The sequence below is a fragment of the Bos indicus x Bos taurus genome, chromosome 15 (genome assembly GCF_003369695.1).
Source record: "Bos indicus x Bos taurus breed Angus x Brahman F1 hybrid chromosome 15, Bos_hybrid_MaternalHap_v2.0, whole genome shotgun sequence".
NCBI classification, from domain to species: Eukaryota; Metazoa; Chordata; class Mammalia; order Artiodactyla; family Bovidae; genus Bos; species Bos indicus x Bos taurus.
The window spans coordinates 56547156-56565783 of record NC_040090.1 but is presented as its reverse complement, the minus strand read 5'-3'; the positions used below and the strand labels follow the sequence as shown (position 1 = coordinate 56565783).

Genomic DNA, 18628 nt, shown 5'->3' with positions numbered 1-18628 from the left:
TCCTATACATGAACAAAAAAAGTCTTTCAAAAACCCAACAACAAAAAAATGGGGGTGGAGGAATAAAGTAGGCTTCACGTGCAAAGAGAGTAAACAACAAAAGCTGCAGTAGAACAAAACAAAGAAATTTACCTACAAATATTTTTATGTGCACAGAAAAAGACATGGAAGTACATATATCAAACTGTTCAGTTCAGTTCAGTCGCTCAGTCGTGTCCAACTCTTTGCGACCCCATGAATCGCAGCACGCCAGGCCTCCCTGTCCATCACCAACTCCTGGAGTTCACTCAGACTCACGTCCATCGAGTTGGTGATGCCATCCAGTCATCTCATCCTCTGTCGTCCCCTTCTCCTCCTGCCCCCAATCCCTCCCAGCATCAGGGTCTTTTCCAATGAGTCAACTCTTCGCATGAGGTGGCCAAAGTACTGGAGTTTCAGCTTTAGCATCAGTCCTTCCAGTGAACACCCAGGACTGATCTCTTTTAGTAGTTAAATCTAGAGAACAAAACGTGAGAATGGGGGACTTTCTTTTTCTTTATAAACTTCTGCACAGACTGACATTTTTACATTACAATGAATTTTTTAAAAACTTAAAAAAAAATAAATAAAAACTTATCATTGTTTAGTTATAAAAGAACAAATACTGAGTGTTGGAAGTTTTAGCATAAAAGGCAAATACTTTCAAGAAGAAAGCTTCCTGGCTTTCCCTACAGCTACTTAACCTCAAAATCATATGACATTTGGAAAATATATCTTCACATTATCAAAATTTTCCTAAGAATTCTTAAGCAAAAATATGCCAATTTTTTGTCCTCCCCACATAGACCACTATATTCAATTTCCAGTGGCCCTCTGTTCAAAGCCGGTTCCAACCTAACTTCAAAAGTGAAGTGTCTAAACCAGACAAGAAATTTAGCAACATAACATCAAATATTGATATGGAACCCACATGTCCAAAATATGCCTAACAGTAACAGACAGCAACTGTTTAAGAGTAACTGCAAGTAACTCCATATCCACTTCAGTTTCAATTCTGAATCAGTTCTCACTAAACTGGAAAAAAGTTTTTTGAACCATTTGTCACCTCTGACTAAACGCAGGCTTCAGCCCCTAAATCGTTAAGTGTGGAAAAAGTACATGCCCTCAAGAACTGCCAGTGGAAGGGTTTTTCCAGAAAAAGCAGTTCGCACACACAGCAGGAAAATCTTGTACAGAGGGAACTTAGCTACCACTTTAATTCCCTCAACCAATTTAGAAACTACTGGAAGTAAATGACTAAGAAGTAAAACATATGAGAAAAGGTGAAAAAAAAATTTTTACATATTAAAAACACACAAAGTGGTTCAAATTTGTTTGTTTTTAAAAGTTGCCTTTTGCTGAAATTAGAATATTACCTTCTTCTGCTCTGGATGAAATGGAAATTAGTTTTCCTAGTTTTCTATAATGCACTTAGAAGTCTGTGGCTGCTATCATGAATTACATTAATATGACTACCCAGAGGTTTTCTTACTACTATACTTAGCAAAATGTATTACACGTAGGTTCGCCTAACTATTCTTCACATCATTAGACCTGAATTTAATAAATATATACTACTAGTTGTTGGAATCCAGCACCCTCACCTTTCCCTAATACTGTCGCTCAAACAAGTTGAAGCTAAAATAATCAGCATCTTTGTCTCAGAAGATATGACCATGACCACAATGAAACCTTAAACTGGTGAGGTTGGAATCCTTGCACAAAGCAAAGCAAAGATTCACTACCTTTCACCATTTATGTATAATAATAACTGGCACAGCACCTTGGTTTCTACAGCGTCCAGACACAGAACCCCTAAGCACGGCAGCACCCTCTGCTCAATCTAAATTCAGCTGCCAGGCTATCTGCAACCAAAACAAACTGTAGGACCTGGTTTCCCTTTTTCAAAAGGTAAACAATCCCTTTGGCCTGACTTATCAATAAAGATGTGAGTAAAAAGAATTATCAGGAGGAGAGCATTCCCAGGTTTTAAGTTCTTAAGTTCTCAGTGAAGTTTCTTAAGATTCCTCACTTAGAAGATAAAGACAAGCCTTGTCAAGTAACACTAGAAAGGCACACTCTACTCCAAGAAAAACAAAACAAAAACCTCTTCAGGTACACTGATAACTTTATTATACACCAATGGGCATATCATCAGAAAGATCTAGGGGGGAAAAATGTGCCTGTAAAAGTACAGCATTAAACATTCGGACTGGTCAAGAGAAAACAGGCTCAAAACTAAAGTCAAAATTCCTCAGTATTTTTAAGTTTGGGCTTGCTCCTGTCCCAAACAAGCTCCTAAGCTTGCTCTTGAGTGTAATTTGTCAGTAACTGCCAAGAAAAAAAATTTAAACAACACAGAGTGCTTGTTTTATCCAATTTATAACATACTTCTTTATCATCAGAGAAACACTAAAAGTTACATAACCCTACATCTTTTGTAATTATCTTCTAAAGACAATTACAAAGATAATTTATTTTCTAGAGACAATTATCTTTTCATTTTATTTTAAATAAAAACAGCATACAAATTTATGGTCTCCCTTTCTTAACTGCTTTTTCTTTATTTTTTGAGATTCAGTTCAGTCACTCAGTCGTGTCTGACTCTTTGCAACCCCATGGACTATAGCACGCGAGGCTTCCCTGTCCATCACCAACTCCCAGAGCTTCCTCAAACTCATGTCCATCGAGTCAGTGATGCCATCCAACCATCTCATCCTCTGTCCTCCCCTTCTCCTCCTGCCTTCAATCTTTCTGAGATTACTGACTCTCAAAACTGGATAACAGAGACTGCGGAGGAAATTTATTTTCTTCCAATTCAACTACCAGGCATTTTACCTTCAGCAGTAGTTTCGTGTTTAACCATCATTCACATTTCTTCTCTATGATAAATACTGCCACAGGTTAGGAGGAACAATACAATTTAGCTCAGTGGGTAAAGAATCTAACGGCAATGCTGGAGATACAGGAGGCATGGATTTGATCCTTGGGTCAGGAAGATCCCCTGGAGGAGGAAATGGCAACCTACTCCAGTACTCTTGCCTGAAAAATCCCATGGACAGAGGAGTCTGGCAGGGCACAGTTTGTGGAGTCACAAAGAGCAGGATATGTCCGAGCAACTAAGCACACAATATAACTGAGCATGTTATCTTTTTAGATTTTGTACTTATAATTTCTGGCTGCTACTCAGATCTTGATTGTCTACTCATAAATCTACAACAGCCTTTTTTGGAAAAGGCACAGAACTTCAACTTAAGTTCTTTCTACTTAGAAAAGGCAGAGTAATTAATAACTAAATGCCCTACAAATTGAGTTCTCTTAAAACACTCAAAATATTACTTATAGTTAATTAATAGATCTTAGGGGACAGCAGAGGATGAGATGGTTAGATAGCACCACTGATTCAATGGACACAAATTTGAGCAAACTCCAGGAGATGGTGGAGGACAGAGGAGCCTGGCGTGCTACAGTCCATGAGGTTACAAAGAGTCGGACACAATTTAGTAATAGATCATAAGTGCATTTGCCTTTTAATTGCTAAAAATCTTGTGCTGTAGAGAAATTAGATGGATCCCATAGAAAGTAACTTGTCTCTTACCAATCCCTGGTGGCTCAATGGAAAAGAATCCTCCTGCAAGGCAGGAGCAATGGGAGGAAATGAATATTCCATTTTACTTACAGCAAGTCAGACAAGCTATAAACTTTTGAAAATCATGAGAAACAAATTTTAAAGCTTATACTGAAGTTCATTCAAGAGCATGGAAACTTAAGTATGCTATAAGGTAAACTATTGTTTGTAAAGGAGTTTATCAAAATTTATTATCTGTTTCATCAACAAAGGGGCTATTTTCACACAAATCTAGCACCTTTCTTCAATATCTTCAAATCTTTTGAAATCTTCATAAATTGATTTTAGTAAACTTTATCCCTTGAACTAAGATGGATTAATTTTTTTTTTTTAACTTGTATCAATCTAAGATTCCTGACATCTTTACACTAAGGAGGGAATCTGGTCTTCACTAGAAAACATGATCTTTCTATAAACCATGTTAGATACGGATGGGTATTACTGCACAGAAATTATTTTCTTTAATATTATTAAAATCTGATGATTAATAAACAAGACATTGCCACTGACCTGGGTACCTGAGAAGTAGCTGGAAGACAGTTTTCATGTGCTTCAGTTATGGGTTAAAGGCAAAGATTTCTTAGAAATGATACCAAAAGCACAATTCATAAGAGAACAAATGGATAAGCTGGAACTCAAAATAAAAACTCTTGCTCCTAAAAGACACTGTTGATACATGTATACCTGATTCACTTTGCTGTACACCTGCAATTAACACTGTAAATCAACCTTCCCTTGTGGCTCAGACGGTAAAGAATCCACCTGCAATGCAGGAGACCTGTGTTCAATCCCTGCATTGGGAAAATCCCCTGGAGGAGGAAACGGCAACTCACTCTAGTATTCTTGTCTGGAGAATTCCACAGACGGGGAGCCTGGCTGGCTTCCGGCCCATGGTGTTGCAAAGAATCAGACATGACTGAGCAACAAATCAACCACACTCCAATAAAAATTTTTAATTAAAAAAAAAAAAAGACACTGTTAAAAGGATGAAGAGATAAATCAAAGGAAGACAATCTTTGCGAAGCATTTATCAGATAAAGGACTTGTTTCAAGAATATATAAAGAATGCTCAAAACTCAACATTAAGAAAACAACCCAATTTTTTTAAATGGGCAAAAGATCTGAACAAGTATTACTACACTTCACCAAAGAAGAGAAACAGCTAGAAAGTAAGTAAGATGTCAATATCATTAGTTATTAGGAAAATGTAAATTAAAACCACAAGATAGCACTCCACAATAATTAGAACGGGAGTGGCCAAAACTTTATCATCCTAGTGTTGGTGAGGATAAGAAGAAACAAGAACTCTCATACACTGCTAGACAGAATGTAAGACAGTACAGCCGCTCTGGAAGACAATTTGGCAGTTTCTTAAAAAGTTAAGCACACACCTACCAACCATATGATCCAGCCACTCCACTCCAAGGTGTTTACCCAAGAGGATAAAATATAAGTCTACCCAATATTTCACATCAAGTTCATAGCAGCTTTATTCATAATAGCCAAAATCTACAAACAATTCAAGTGTTAGATACAGATGAATGCATAAGCAAATCCTCTTACAGTCCTTACAATGCAACAGTGCTCCCACATACCACTCAGCAATAAAAAGCAACAAACCACAGATAAAGGCAGCAACAATGAAGGATCCTAAACACAGGATGCTAATGAAAGAAGAGCACATCCTGGATAAGACTGTTTACACGAGAGTCCAGAAAAGGAAAAGCTAACCTATGATGACAGCTAATCAGTGAATTTCTAGGGGTAAAGAGGGGTGAGAATGAATGCAAAGGGCACAGAAGGAACCTCTGGGAATAACAGAAAAGTTCTTACATCTTGATTATATGACCACTATTTGGATGAGTTTGTCTGTCAAAATGCAAATCATATAAAACAGTTCAATTTTACTGAATGCAAATTATACATCAATCAAGTTGATTAAGAATATTAAAATTTTATTTGGGAGAAAAAAATCTATAAAATTATCATGTTTCCTAAGGTGTTTATAGTACTTTCCACTCGATACTTTCAGATCATTGACACAAAAAAAAAATCTCAGAAAAGGCTGGGATTATCATCCCATTCTATAAACCGCAGGGCGTTGGGGAAGTAAGATACGTAGTGATAGCAGTCAGAGCGTGAGTTAGGGGCATAACATTACAACGGGCAGGTTTATCAATGGTAACGAAACAACTACCACCAAACAGACAGGACGGGATAAACAAAGTGTTGGGTCCTGATCTGCTGAAAAAACTGCCAAGAACCACATTTAAAACCTAAGGGTTGGGAATTCCCTGGAGGTCCACTGGTTAGGACACCACACTTCTATTGCAGGGAGCACTGGTTTGATCCCTGGTTGAGAAACAGGATTCCGCATGCAGGATGTGGGATGTGGCTGAAAAAATAAAGAAAGAAAAAGAGAAAAAGGAAAAAAAAATAATAAGAGCAAAGAAAAATATATAGTCCCAAGAAGAAGGTGGGGCAAGAAAATGCAGAAAATGCCTAAAGTCAACACTGAGCACTACACAACTCAAAACAAATACCTTTAATATAAAGTGAAGGGAGAAGAGGAGTTCAACACCCAAGATACTGATCTGAACCCAGATCTGCCACTGTGTCACACTTTATTAAGGTTACTGACCCTGGGAGATAGTGAAAGACAGGGAAGCCTGGCATGCTGCAGTCCATAGGGTCGCAGAGTCGGACAAGACTTAGCAACTGATTGACAAAACCTCTGGGCACCCCAGTGTCCCTCCCCTTTTTGAAACAGAATAAATTATGGTCTCTGAATAACCCTTTTGAGACACTGCAAAAAATAAAGAATTTTTGTGAAAACAAATTTAAGTTATACAGGAAAGTTATATTCTCCATGCAAAAAGCATGCAGCTAAGAATATCTAAAATATCATCAAACCAAATTAATAACTAGGTATATTAAGAGTCAAAAATGGTACTGCACCGCAAAATGGCTCCCTATAGACTACAAAAGCAAGCCCAACTGCCTCAGCTAAAAAGTCATGTCTTTCATGAAAGTGACCCAATCTCATCTATCTAAAACATCTCATATATCAATCCAAATTCATTTACTTTCCCCAAACGTAGTATCTTCCCTCCCTGGACACACTGTGCCCCTACTTCTGTCAGCAATCCAACTCTTCTACTGTGTTTAAAGGTGATCCCAAAATCGCTGCCCTAATAAAAACTGCTTATCCTTCCCTGGTGGCTCAGACGGTAAAGCGTCTGTCTACAATGCAGGAGACCCAGGTTCGATCCCTGGGTTGGGAAGATCCCCTGGAGAAGGAAATGGCAATCCACTCCAGGACTATTGCCTGGAAAATCCCATGGACAGAGGAGCCTGGTAGGCTACAGTCCACGGGGTCCCAAAGAGTTGGACACAACTGAGCGACTAAACTGAACTGAAATGATCCCTGGGGGGAAGATAAATTAGGAGGCTAAGATTAACATCTTAGTGAACAAAAACGTTCACTCCTTTTTCTTAATTTCTAGTGCTTGCTCAGAACTATAAAATGTGGCATTTAATTTTAAACCATATTTTCCTATTCTCTAATCTTGTACTGCTTTTTAAATCAGTATTTCTTCACCTACAGAAAGGAAGAGACTTGGAGATGGACAGTATGACTTCCATCCTGGGGTAAGTCACCCCACTGTTGGAAAGACGAAAGTAGAGCTTGTTGCTTTCTCAATGATACTGTATTACAGACAGTTTCCCAACTCGAGGGGATGAAAATCTTAAACCAAATTCCATTTCGGCAACATCAGCAAGAATCTATAGTTTTACTTGCTCTATCTGGAGTTAGTTAGTAATGCTCAAAATTCTCCAAGCGAGGCTTCTACAGTGCTTGAACCAAGAACTTCCAGATGTTCAAGTTGGATTTAGAAAAGGCAGAGGAACCAGAGATCAAATTGCCAAGATCTATTGGATCACAGAAAAAGCAAGAAAGTTCCAGAAAAACATCTGCTTCACTGACTACTCCAAAGCCTTTGACTCTGGATCACAACAAACCCTGGAAAATTCTTAAGGAGATGGGAACATCAGACCACCTTACCTGCCTCCTGAGAAAACTGTATGCAGGTCAAGAAGCAGACTTTTGGACATGGGGAGGGTGAGATGGTATGTAAAGAGTAACATGGAAACTTACATTCAGTTCAGTTCAGTTCAGTTCAGTTGCTCAGTCGTGTCCGACTCTTAGCGACCCCATGAATCGCAGCATGCCAGGCCTCCCTGTCCCTCACCAACTCCCAGAGTTCACCCAAACTCATGTGCATCGAGTCGGTGATGCCACCCAACCATCTCATCCTCTGTCATCCCCTTCTCCTCCTGCCCCCAATCCCTCCCAGCATCAGGGTCTTTTCCAACGAGTCAACTCTTCTCCTGAGGTAGCCAAAGTTTCAGCCTCAACATCAGCCCTTCCAATGAACACCCAGGACTGGTCTCCTTTAGGAAACTTACATTACCGTATGTAAAATAGATAGCCAACGGGAATTTGCTGTACGTCTCAGGAAACTCAAATGGGGCTGGGGGGCGGGGCGGGCGGGGCTCTGTATCAACCTAGAGGGGTGGGATCGGGAGGGAGATGGGAAGGAGTTTCAAAAGGGAGGGGATATATGTATACCTATGGCTGATTTATGTTGAGGTCTGACAGAAAACAGCAAAATTCTGTAAAGCAATTATCCTTCAATAAGAAATAATTAATTTTAATTTTAAAAAATTAAGAAAAAAAGAAGCAACAGTTAGAACCAGACATGGAACAATGGACTGGTTTCAAATTGGGAAAGGAGTCCATCAAGGCTGTATACTGTCACCCTGCTTATTTAACTTATATGTAGAATACATCATGCCAAATGCCGGGCTGGACAAAGCACAAGCTGGAATCAAGACTGACAGGAGAAATATCAATAACCTCAGATATGCAGATGACACCACCCACATGGCAGAAAGTGAAGAACTAAAGAACCTCTTGATGAAAGTGAAAGAGGAGAGTGAAAAAGCTGGCTTAAAAGTCAACATTCAAAAAACTAAGATCATGGCATCCGGTCCCATTACTCCATGGCAAATAGATGGAGAAACAATGGAAACACTGACAGACTTTATTTTCTTGGGCTCCAAAATCTCTGCAGATGGTAATTGCAGCCATGAAATTAAAAGACGTTTATTCCGTGGGAGAAAAACTATGACCAACCTAGACAGCATATTAAAACACAGAAACATTACTGGCCAACAAAGGTCCGTCTAGTCAAAGCTATATGGTTTTTCCAGTATTCATGTATGGACATGAGAGTTGGACCATAAAGAAAGCTGAGCGAGACTCTTGAGAGTCCATTGGACTACAACATCCAACCAGTCAATCCTAAAGGAAATGAGTCCTGAATAGTCATTGGAAGGACTGATGCTGAAGCTGCAATACTTTGGCCACCTGATGCAAAGAACCAACTCATTGGAAAGCATCACCCTGATGCTGGAAAAGATTGAAGGCGGGAAGAGGAGGGGATGACAGAGGATGAGATGGTTGGATGGCATCACTGACTCAATGGACATGAGTTTCTGCAAGCTCTGGGAGTTGGTGATGGACACGGAAGAATAGTGTGCTGCAGTCCATGGGGTTTCAAAGAGTCGGACACGACTGAGGGACAGAACTGAACTGAACTCATCTGGAGTTAAGCTGGAAGAAGCCAGAAGTGTGGTTGTGGTGGTGGTTGACTCGCTAAGTCATGTTCGACTCTTGCGACCCCATGGACTGTAGCCCACCAGGCTCCTCTGTCCATGGGATTTTTCAGGCAAGAATACTAGAGTGGATTGCCATTTCCTTCTCCAAGGAATCTTCCCAACCCAGGAATCGAATCCAGGTCTCCTGCATTGTTGACAGATTCTTTACTGACTGAGCAATGAGGGAAGCCCAGAAGTGTAGGTTTGACAATTCTATATCTAAGTTGTTAGGCTTTTTGGTTTTTTTGTGGATTTCTTTTGCTTTTTTTTTTTTTAGTTGTCATTATAATGAGAATTTTCAAATACACACATAAGTAGAAAGAAAGAAACTGTATAGTGACCCTCCTGTACCCATCAGACAGCTACAACAACTATAAACACATAGCCATTTGTACCTATATTCCTGACCTCTTTTTCCTTCCTCTCCCCAGCAGATCCCAGACACCATATAATGTCATCCACATTACATGAGTATAAATTTCTAAAAGGTAAGTACTTTTTTCTTTTGAACACAACTATAACATTACTATTCTACCTAAAAAGATAATAATTCCTTAGCATTAAATATCTAGTCAATGTTCAAATCTCTTTATTGTCATATAATAATTGTTAAATATTTTGGGCACAAATTGTAAAAATAACATAATGTACCTCTATGTACCCAATATTAAATAATAAAACATTACATAAACAATTGAAACTCATTTGAAGTACTTCTCATACAATTTTTTAATCAAATGGTCTGTTTAAGTCAGGATCTCAGATTACTTCAGGAGAAAAAAATGGTTTCTTCTCTCCTGCTCTTTGGCCTTCCTTCAATTTCACAGCCAAACTCTCTTAATTTTTAGGAGTATGCAGAAGGGCATTTCCATCTCTCAGGACCCACTACTCTCCTTCTCAATCAAGAAAACAGCCCTTCTCAGGCCTTATACTGAAGTCTGCCATTACCTCAGAGCTTTCAGCACAGTCAGAAAAACATTTAGTCCAATGGCACAGCCTCCTTCCTCCACAGGTAAGCTGCCACATTTCATTTACTACTCCATGGAATTTTTTTAAACATTTTATTTATTTTTAATTGAAGGACAATTGCTTTATAATTATTGTGTTGGTTTCTGCCATCGAAAAAGTTTTGAACTCCACTGTCTTATAAATGTAAATAATGCAAGCCCCATTATATGATTACTTTTCCGTTTCTATGACTATCTCAGGAGCTCAATTTTAAGTTCTTATATTGTCAGCTTCCCATTTTAAGTTAAGCTACTATTAAGTTAAGTAACTTACTTAAAATGACTATTAAGTTACTTTGTGAACTAAGGCACAGTACGTAGGGCATTTAAACCCAGAAAATTATAGGCACAATGCAGACAGGTCAACACTGGGTTGGCTCTCTTCCTTAGTCGTGAAATTCATCACTCACTAGCCACAAAGGGAACCAAGGAAGACACTATATAATAATCAGCTCAAAAACAAACTCTTCACTAGAAAATAATATAAATGCAGACAGCGAATCATTGGGGTTATTTTCTTTCATTGTGACTACAGCTTAATACAAGTAGAAAGCAAACGTTAGGTGAACAACTGGGAGATAAGAGGGGGAAAAAGCATAATCTTTCTAACTACTTCTAAACTCCAAGAGCTAGTAACTTGGACATTCAGCAGGGACTGATGAATCAAAACCCCTTTATTATCCACATGCTTGGACTTAGCATTGTGCAGGACAAAAATCAACATGGCAGTCTCTGTCTTTGAGGAACTTACACTTGCAACACTTGCAAAAAACTTACTTGCAAAAGTAGGGAGTCAAGAAATACCTGGAATAACAGGCAAATTTGGCCTTGGAGTACAGAATGAAGCAGGCAAAGGCATTAATAATAGAGTTTTGCCAAGAGAACACACTGGTCATAGCAAACACCCTCTTCCAACAACACAAGAGACGACTCTACATATGGATATCACCAGGTGGTCCACACCGAAATCAGACTGATTATATTATTTGCAGCCAACAATGGAGAAGCAAAAACAAGACCAGAGCTGACTGTGGCTCAGATCATGAACTCCTTATTGCCAAATTCAGACTTAAACTGAAGAAAGTAGGGAAAACCACCAGACCATTCAGATATGACCTAAATCAAATCCCTTACGATTATACAGTGGAAATGACAAATAGATGCAAGGGATCAGAGCTGATAAACAGAGTACCTGAGAACTATGGATGGAGGTTCGTGACATTGTTTGCACAGGAGGCAGGGATGAATACCATCCCCAAGAAAAAGAAATTTAAAAAGGCAAAATGGTTGTCTGAGGAGGCCTTACAAATAGCTGTGAAAAGAGAAGCTAAAGGCAAAGGAGAAAAGGAAAGATACACCCATTTGAATGCAGAGTTCCAAAGAATAGCAAGGAGAGATAAGAAAGCCTTCCTCAGTGATCAGTGCAAAGAAATAGAGGAAAACAATAGAATGGGAAAGACTAGAGATCTCATCAAGAAAATTAGAGATACCAAGGGAACGTTTCATGCAAAGATGGGCACAATAAAGGACAGAAATGGTATGACCTAACAAAAGCAGAAGATATTAAGAAGTGGCAAGAATATACAGAAGAACTATACAAAATAGATCTTCACGACCCAGATAACCACCATGGTGTGATCACTCACCTAGAGCCAGACATCCTGGAATGCAAAGTCAAGTGGGCCTTAGGAAGCATCACTATGCACAAAGCTAGTGGAGGTGACAGAATTCCAGTTGAGCTATTTCAAATCCTAAAAGATGATGCTGTGAAAGTGCTACACTCCATATGCCAGCAAATTTGGAAAACTCAGCAGTGGCCAGAGGACTGGAAAACATCACTTTTCATTCCAATCCCAAAGAAAGGCAATGCCAAAGAATGTTCAAACTACCACACAACTGCACTCATCTCACACACTAGTAAAGTAATGCTCAAAATTCTCCAAGCCAGGCTTCACCAGCACATGAACCGAGAACTTCCAGATGTTCAAGCTGGATTTAGAAAAGGCAGAGGAACCAGAAATCAAATTGCCAACATCCGCTGGATCATCAAAAAAGCAAGAAAGTTCCAGAAAAACATCTACTGCTTTATTGACTATGTCAAAGCCTTTGTGTGGATCACAATAAACTCTGGAAAATTCTTAAAGAGATGGGAATACCAGACCACCTGACCGGCCTCTTGAGAAATCTGTATACAGGTCACGAAGCAACAGTTAGAACTGGACATGGAACAACAGACTGGTTCCAAATAGGAAAAGGAGTATGTCAAGGCTGTATATTGTCACCCTGATTGTTTAACTTATATGCGGAGTACATCATGAGAAACGCGGGGCTGGATGAAGCACAAGCTGGAATCAAGATTGCCGGGAGAAATATCAATAACCTCAGATATGCAGATGACACCACCCTTATAGCAGAAAGCGAAGAAGAACTAAAGAGCCTCTTTATGAAAGTGAAAGAGGAGAGTGAAAAAGGTGGCTTAAAGCTCAACATTCAGAAAACTAAGATCATGGCATCCGGTCCCATTACTTCATGGCAAATAGATGGGGAAACAGTGACAGACTTTATCTTTTTGGGCTCCAAAATCTCTGCAGATGGTGACTGCAGCCATGAAATTAAAAGACGCTTGCCCCTTGGAAGAAAAGTTATGACCAACCTAGACAGCATATTAAAAAGCAGAGACATTACTTTGCCAACAAATGTCCGTCTAGTCAAAGCTATTGTTTTTCCAGTATTCATGTATGGATGTGAGAGTTGGATTATAAAGAAAGCTGAGCGCCAGAGATTGATGCTTTTGAATTGTGGTTTCAAAAGCACAAGAAGAAGACTCTTGTGAGAGTCTCCACAAGAAGATTCTTGTGGAGAAGACTCTTGAGAGTCCCTTGGACTGCAAGGAGATCTGACCAGTCCATCCTAAACGAGATCAGTCCTGAATATTCACTGGAAGGACTGATGCTGAAGCTGAAACTCTAATACCTTAGCCACCTAATGTGAAGAACTGACTCATTTGAAAAGACCCTGATGCTGGGAAAGATTGAAGGTGGGAGGAGAAGGGGACGACAGAGGATGAGATGGCTGGATGGCATCACCGACTCAATGGACCTAAGTTTGAGTAAACTCCAGGAGTTGGTGACGGACAGGGAGGCCTGGCGTGCTGCAGTCCATAGGGTGGCGAAGAGTCAGACGCGACTGAACTGAACTGAACTGACACTCTGGTAAAACTAGATTAATGTATGTTTATAAGCACTAAATTGTGTAAAGCAGATTTAAAGCAGTGGAGTTCATAAAAGGGATGGGTCAACAGAGGTTAAAGAAAGTCAAAGAAAATGATGTGAAGGTCAGAAGAGCTGAACCTTGAAGGCAGGGCATAGCAGGATCAGCAACACTAGGATACACTGTAAAGTCATGAGGGTACAGACCGTAAGCCCGGCACACAGCCTGGAACGTTTAAATATGTGTGGATGAATAGGACAAGGAAAAATGGAAAAGAAAAGGAGAAGAAGAAAAGAATAGGCATTCCAGATAAGAGATTATTTTATAAATAAGATTAAACATGGCAATTTCATGAGGCAATAAGGAAACACAGAATGGTAAGAAATTAGGTAAAAATAGGTAAAATGAACCCTACCCATTCACGATTTTAAAAGTCAAAGACCAAAAAGATACATGCACACCAATGTTCACTGCTGCACTGTTTATAATAGCCAAGACATGGAAACAACCTAAATGTCCATCCACAGAGGAATGGATAAGGAAGATGTGATGTGTGTACACACACACAGACATACACATACTAGAATATTACTCAGCCATTAAAAAGAATGAAATAAGGCCATTTGCAGCAACATGGATGGATGTAGAGACTGTCAAACTGAGTCAAATAAGTCAGACAAAGAAGGAGAAATATCATATGGCATCCCTTATATGTGGAATCTAAAAAGAAATGATACAAATGAACTTACAAAACAGAAAGAGACTCACAAACTTAGAAAACAAACTATGGTTGCTGGTTAAGGACTTTGGGAAGGCCATGTACACACTGCTATATCTAAAATGGATAACCAACAAAAACCTATTGTGTAGCACAGGGAACTGTGCTCAGTGTTATGTGGCAGCCTGGATGGGAGGGGGTTTGGGGGAGAATGGATGCAGGCATACGTGTGGCTGAGTCCCTTCCCTGTTCACCGGAAACTATCACAGCATTGTTAATCAGCTACACCCCAACACAGAATGTTTTTGGTGTTAAAAAATAAACTTAAATTTTAAAAAGTCAATGAAAGAGATATAAAACTGATCTCATATTAAATACCAAAATGAATATGTCCAGAAAGCACATTCTGTTATGTCTCCACTTTTCAAGAACACTAATAAAAAGCGTAAATAGCCATTTTTCCTTAAATGGTCATTCATCTTTGTCATATTATTGGGCATAACCTAGAAACCATGTTAATATTTCCCCAGAGAAGAACTAATACCACTAGCTGGTACAGATGAGTACTTTTTTCCTGAGTATTTTTACTATCTGGAAATGTGACTGGGTTATCACTAAGGTCAGCCTCTTTGGTAGTTGTGTAATCAAATGTCGGAGACACACCACAATTAAAGCAAGAGACGGCTGAGGGCAACCCAGCACAAAAGCCAGTGACTAATGCTGAATCACAGCTTCCAAGTGCTGCTTCACCATAATGTCAACCCCACATACTAACATCCCCTTCAGTGGTCCTTGGAAGTACATCAAAAGTATCATCCAATAACTCTTCTCCAATATTTTGCACGATAATGCTAAAGAATTAAGAGTAATAAAATCTAGTAGAGTCTTCAGCCTATAAGCCAAACTTTGTTAAGCGAAGGAAATTCTTACCTCCTCAAACTTCACAATTGGAGAAGAATTCATGATTATAGCATACACTCTGTGTATATAATAGATCCCCCAGATATTCCTCCCCGACAAAAATTCCAGGTCCTGGCTACCTACCACCAGCTATGGTCTTCAGCATGTGTGTGTGTGTGTGTGTGTGTGTGTGTGTGTGTGTGTGTTAGTCGCTCAGTCATGCCCAACTCTGTGACCCCATGGACTGTAGCCTGCCAAGTTCCTCTGTCTGTGGAATTCACCAGGCAAGAATACTGGAGGGGGTTGCCATTTCCTTCTCCAGGATGGTCTTCAGTGGCAGCTGTATAATCTCTGTAGAAGGACTTCAGAAACTGAAGTCTAATGAGGGAAGGGGACGGTGGCAATTACATGATAAAGCTACATACGCATGGTAAGTGCACTACTTTCATTCACATTATAAGCATATTTAGAGTGAGTCTGGCAGCTGTTAACATCGCCAGTCATTTTCCTTAGCATTCCTTCTACTCCTCCAGCCTGAATCATGCAAAACAGGCAAGCTGTCTGGTTATACATTAACACTGTTACAATGACAGTGATAGAATTCTGGTTATTTTTAATTTCACTTTTCAATTTGGGTGCCTAACACCTGGCATAATGGAAAGAACAAGAGCCTTGGAGTCATACTGACCTACTTATAAATCTCAGCTCTACCGCTTAAAAGATATGTGACCTTGAACAAGTTACACAACTGAACCTCAGTTTCCTTTATGGAAACTAGGTATAACAACAGCCTCTTTGCAAAACTGTTGAGAGGTTAAGCATGAAATTACGTGTAGTATCCAGAACACAATAGGCACTTAGCTTATGGTAATTATGACGGAAGGCTGGTGAACACGCCTATACTCAGGTTTCCAAATAGTATTAACTCTATAATGAAAGCCTTTTCAGCCTCATTCTCTCTAGTCCACTTGTGAGATGACTTACCTACCCTTTTATAATCTCATCTGGTCTCTAGAGGAAAAAGGCTCCCTTCCAGAAATCAGTCTTGAGGTCAAAACTGGCTTGACCTCACAGCCAACTCCTTGCAATGCTAACATGTCCTGCCCGGCTCTGGGGCCTCTAGAAAATCTCTATTGCCTATTTCTGTTTCATTGCCTTAGGCTACATGCATTCTCTTACCAGATTTCGAATTTCAGTTTTGTCCCCCAGTCTATTCTAGGGCACTCTGAAGTATCCAGTGTCTCAAGAAGTACCACGTTTTGGACTGCTATACTACTATACTCCAAGAGGGCAGTCAACCCAGCATGTTCTGCCAGTGCCTAAAACCTCTATCTCTGTCACAGGCGGAATGCCAGCTCTTCTCTCCCAGCAAATGGGATCCCGACTTCTAGAACAACAGGTGCATCCCTCTCTCTCTACTTCATCTTATTCTCCCACCATTCCCCTATATCCCACAGCAGGAGGGAAAAGTGGAAAGATAATTCAAATCAGAGTCAAAAGACCTTGATTCTTCTACTTTATCTCTGTTACTCAAATTTGTTCTTCTTTGTAAAATTCTGTGCTTATCTCACAAGATCGAAGTAAGGCTCAAATAAGATATTTGTGAATATGTTATGCAGATCTAGGATATTACTATAACTATTACAAGTCTCTATTATGACTTAACATTTATTTTTTTTTAATATAAAACCCTAACATTTATCTCCTCTAGCATTATTTATATTAGCAAAGGATAAGAAGTAACTCAAATAGCCATCCATTAGGGGACTAACCAAAAAAATACGTGATACATCCTTTCATAGGAATACTATATAGCTTTTTTTTTAATTAGAAAGCTTCTTATATAGCTACAGGTCATAATCCTGAAGATATAATAGTGAAAAAAGATGCAGATCAGTAAGTATAATTTACTACAATTTTTTTTAAAAGAGGGGGTACAGTAAACAGATACACACATTTACTTGTAAACACATAAAATATCAGAATATAGATAAGACACTTCCCTGATGGCTCAGTGGTAAAGAATCTGCCTGGCAATGCAGAAGATGTGGGTTGGATCCCTCAGTCAGGAAGATCCCCTAGAGAAGGAAATGGCAACCCATTCCAGAATCTTGCATGGGAAATCCCAAGGACAGAGGAGCCTGGCAAGCTACAGTCCATGGCACTACAAAAGAGTCAGACACAACTTAGCAACTCAACAAGCAATCTAAGACACCAATAATACTGACTGTATCTGGATCCAGATAGCCACGGCGTGTGTGCAAGAAGAAAACTTTTCTGTGTATTTCTCTCTTTTGTAGCTCTTAAATTTTTGAACCCCTAGCCTGTGGATGGGACAGGAAAACCATCTCTTCATACAACTATAAGCCTAAGAAACAATATGACCATTAGGGAGGATGACAGCGTATCTGACAACTCATTTCCAGGGCCAGCCTCAACTTCACAATTACTACCACCTAAAATAAACTACATACCCTTCCATGATCTCAGTCCTTAAAGTGACCAGAGATAATTTATTCCTTCCAGTCAAACTTCCTGACTACGTTATTGTGTGCCCACGTACTATGCACTTCCACACTCAACGCTATTTATAAAACTTATTGTCTTAAGGGATCTACTGCAAACTCTTTGAAGGGCCCTCTGAACCATAACATTTTCCACCTTCAAGTCTGGTTAGGAATCATTCCAATGCCAACTTTACTGAACCAAAGACTGAGTTCTTCCTCTTAATTACTCCAGGTTCACCACAGGATCCAAGTAAGTCATTCATCTGAGTCTCCATGGTTAAACGACTCTACTGCAGATCATCCCCTGACTTAGAGAAGAGTGAATTCTGTTCATTTCCTCTAATCTGGTGGAAAAACACTCCTTCCAAATCGTGCAAAATAACTCTTCCAGGAGGATAAATGAACTGTACTGAGGCAACATACCTCCCAAATGTAAACTATAAACAATACTGCCTTAAACATGACTTTAATCAGGAATGACATCCCAGGAGCTGAAACAAAACAGCGGCAGATACTGCCTCCATTCTCGCTGTCCTGCGGCATGCAGGGTATTCTTGAACCTGGATTATGAAGAGCACATCACTGAATATGAGCTTCATCCTTTGAATATTCCTTTCACATTCAACTCTCATTCTCACTTTCTGGCATGGAGATCCAAAACCTCAATGCAATACAGAATGAAATGCTGGATTACTTTAGTGCAAAAAGGTGAAGCCTCCAAAAGCCTTCTAATTAGGATATCTCTTCAATGAAAGCATATAGAAATGTGCCGGCTCCTTCTCCCTTCTTTTTCCAACAGCTATTTGCTTTCTCAGGAGCAAATCTTCAGTCAAACACAAAAGCCAACCACCTAGCAAAGCTCAAATACAGACAGGCGTTTTCCAAGCACAGTTAAATCTCAGGAGTAACTAGTCAC

The 18628-nt window shown here is 39.5% G+C and overlaps 1 protein-coding gene and 1 non-coding gene across 5 annotated transcripts in view; one reads left to right on the top strand and one right to left on the bottom strand.

Annotated features, from left to right (window-relative positions):
- SIK3 (SIK family kinase 3) overlaps positions 1-18628 on the bottom strand; it is a 266041-nt gene that overhangs the window by 222388 nt on the left and 25025 nt on the right. The gene's annotated exons all lie outside the window — the stretch shown is intronic.
- On the top strand, positions 6859-6930 carry TRNAC-ACA. Its single transcript has one exon. It is a non-coding gene; the product is annotated as a tRNA-Cys (tRNA).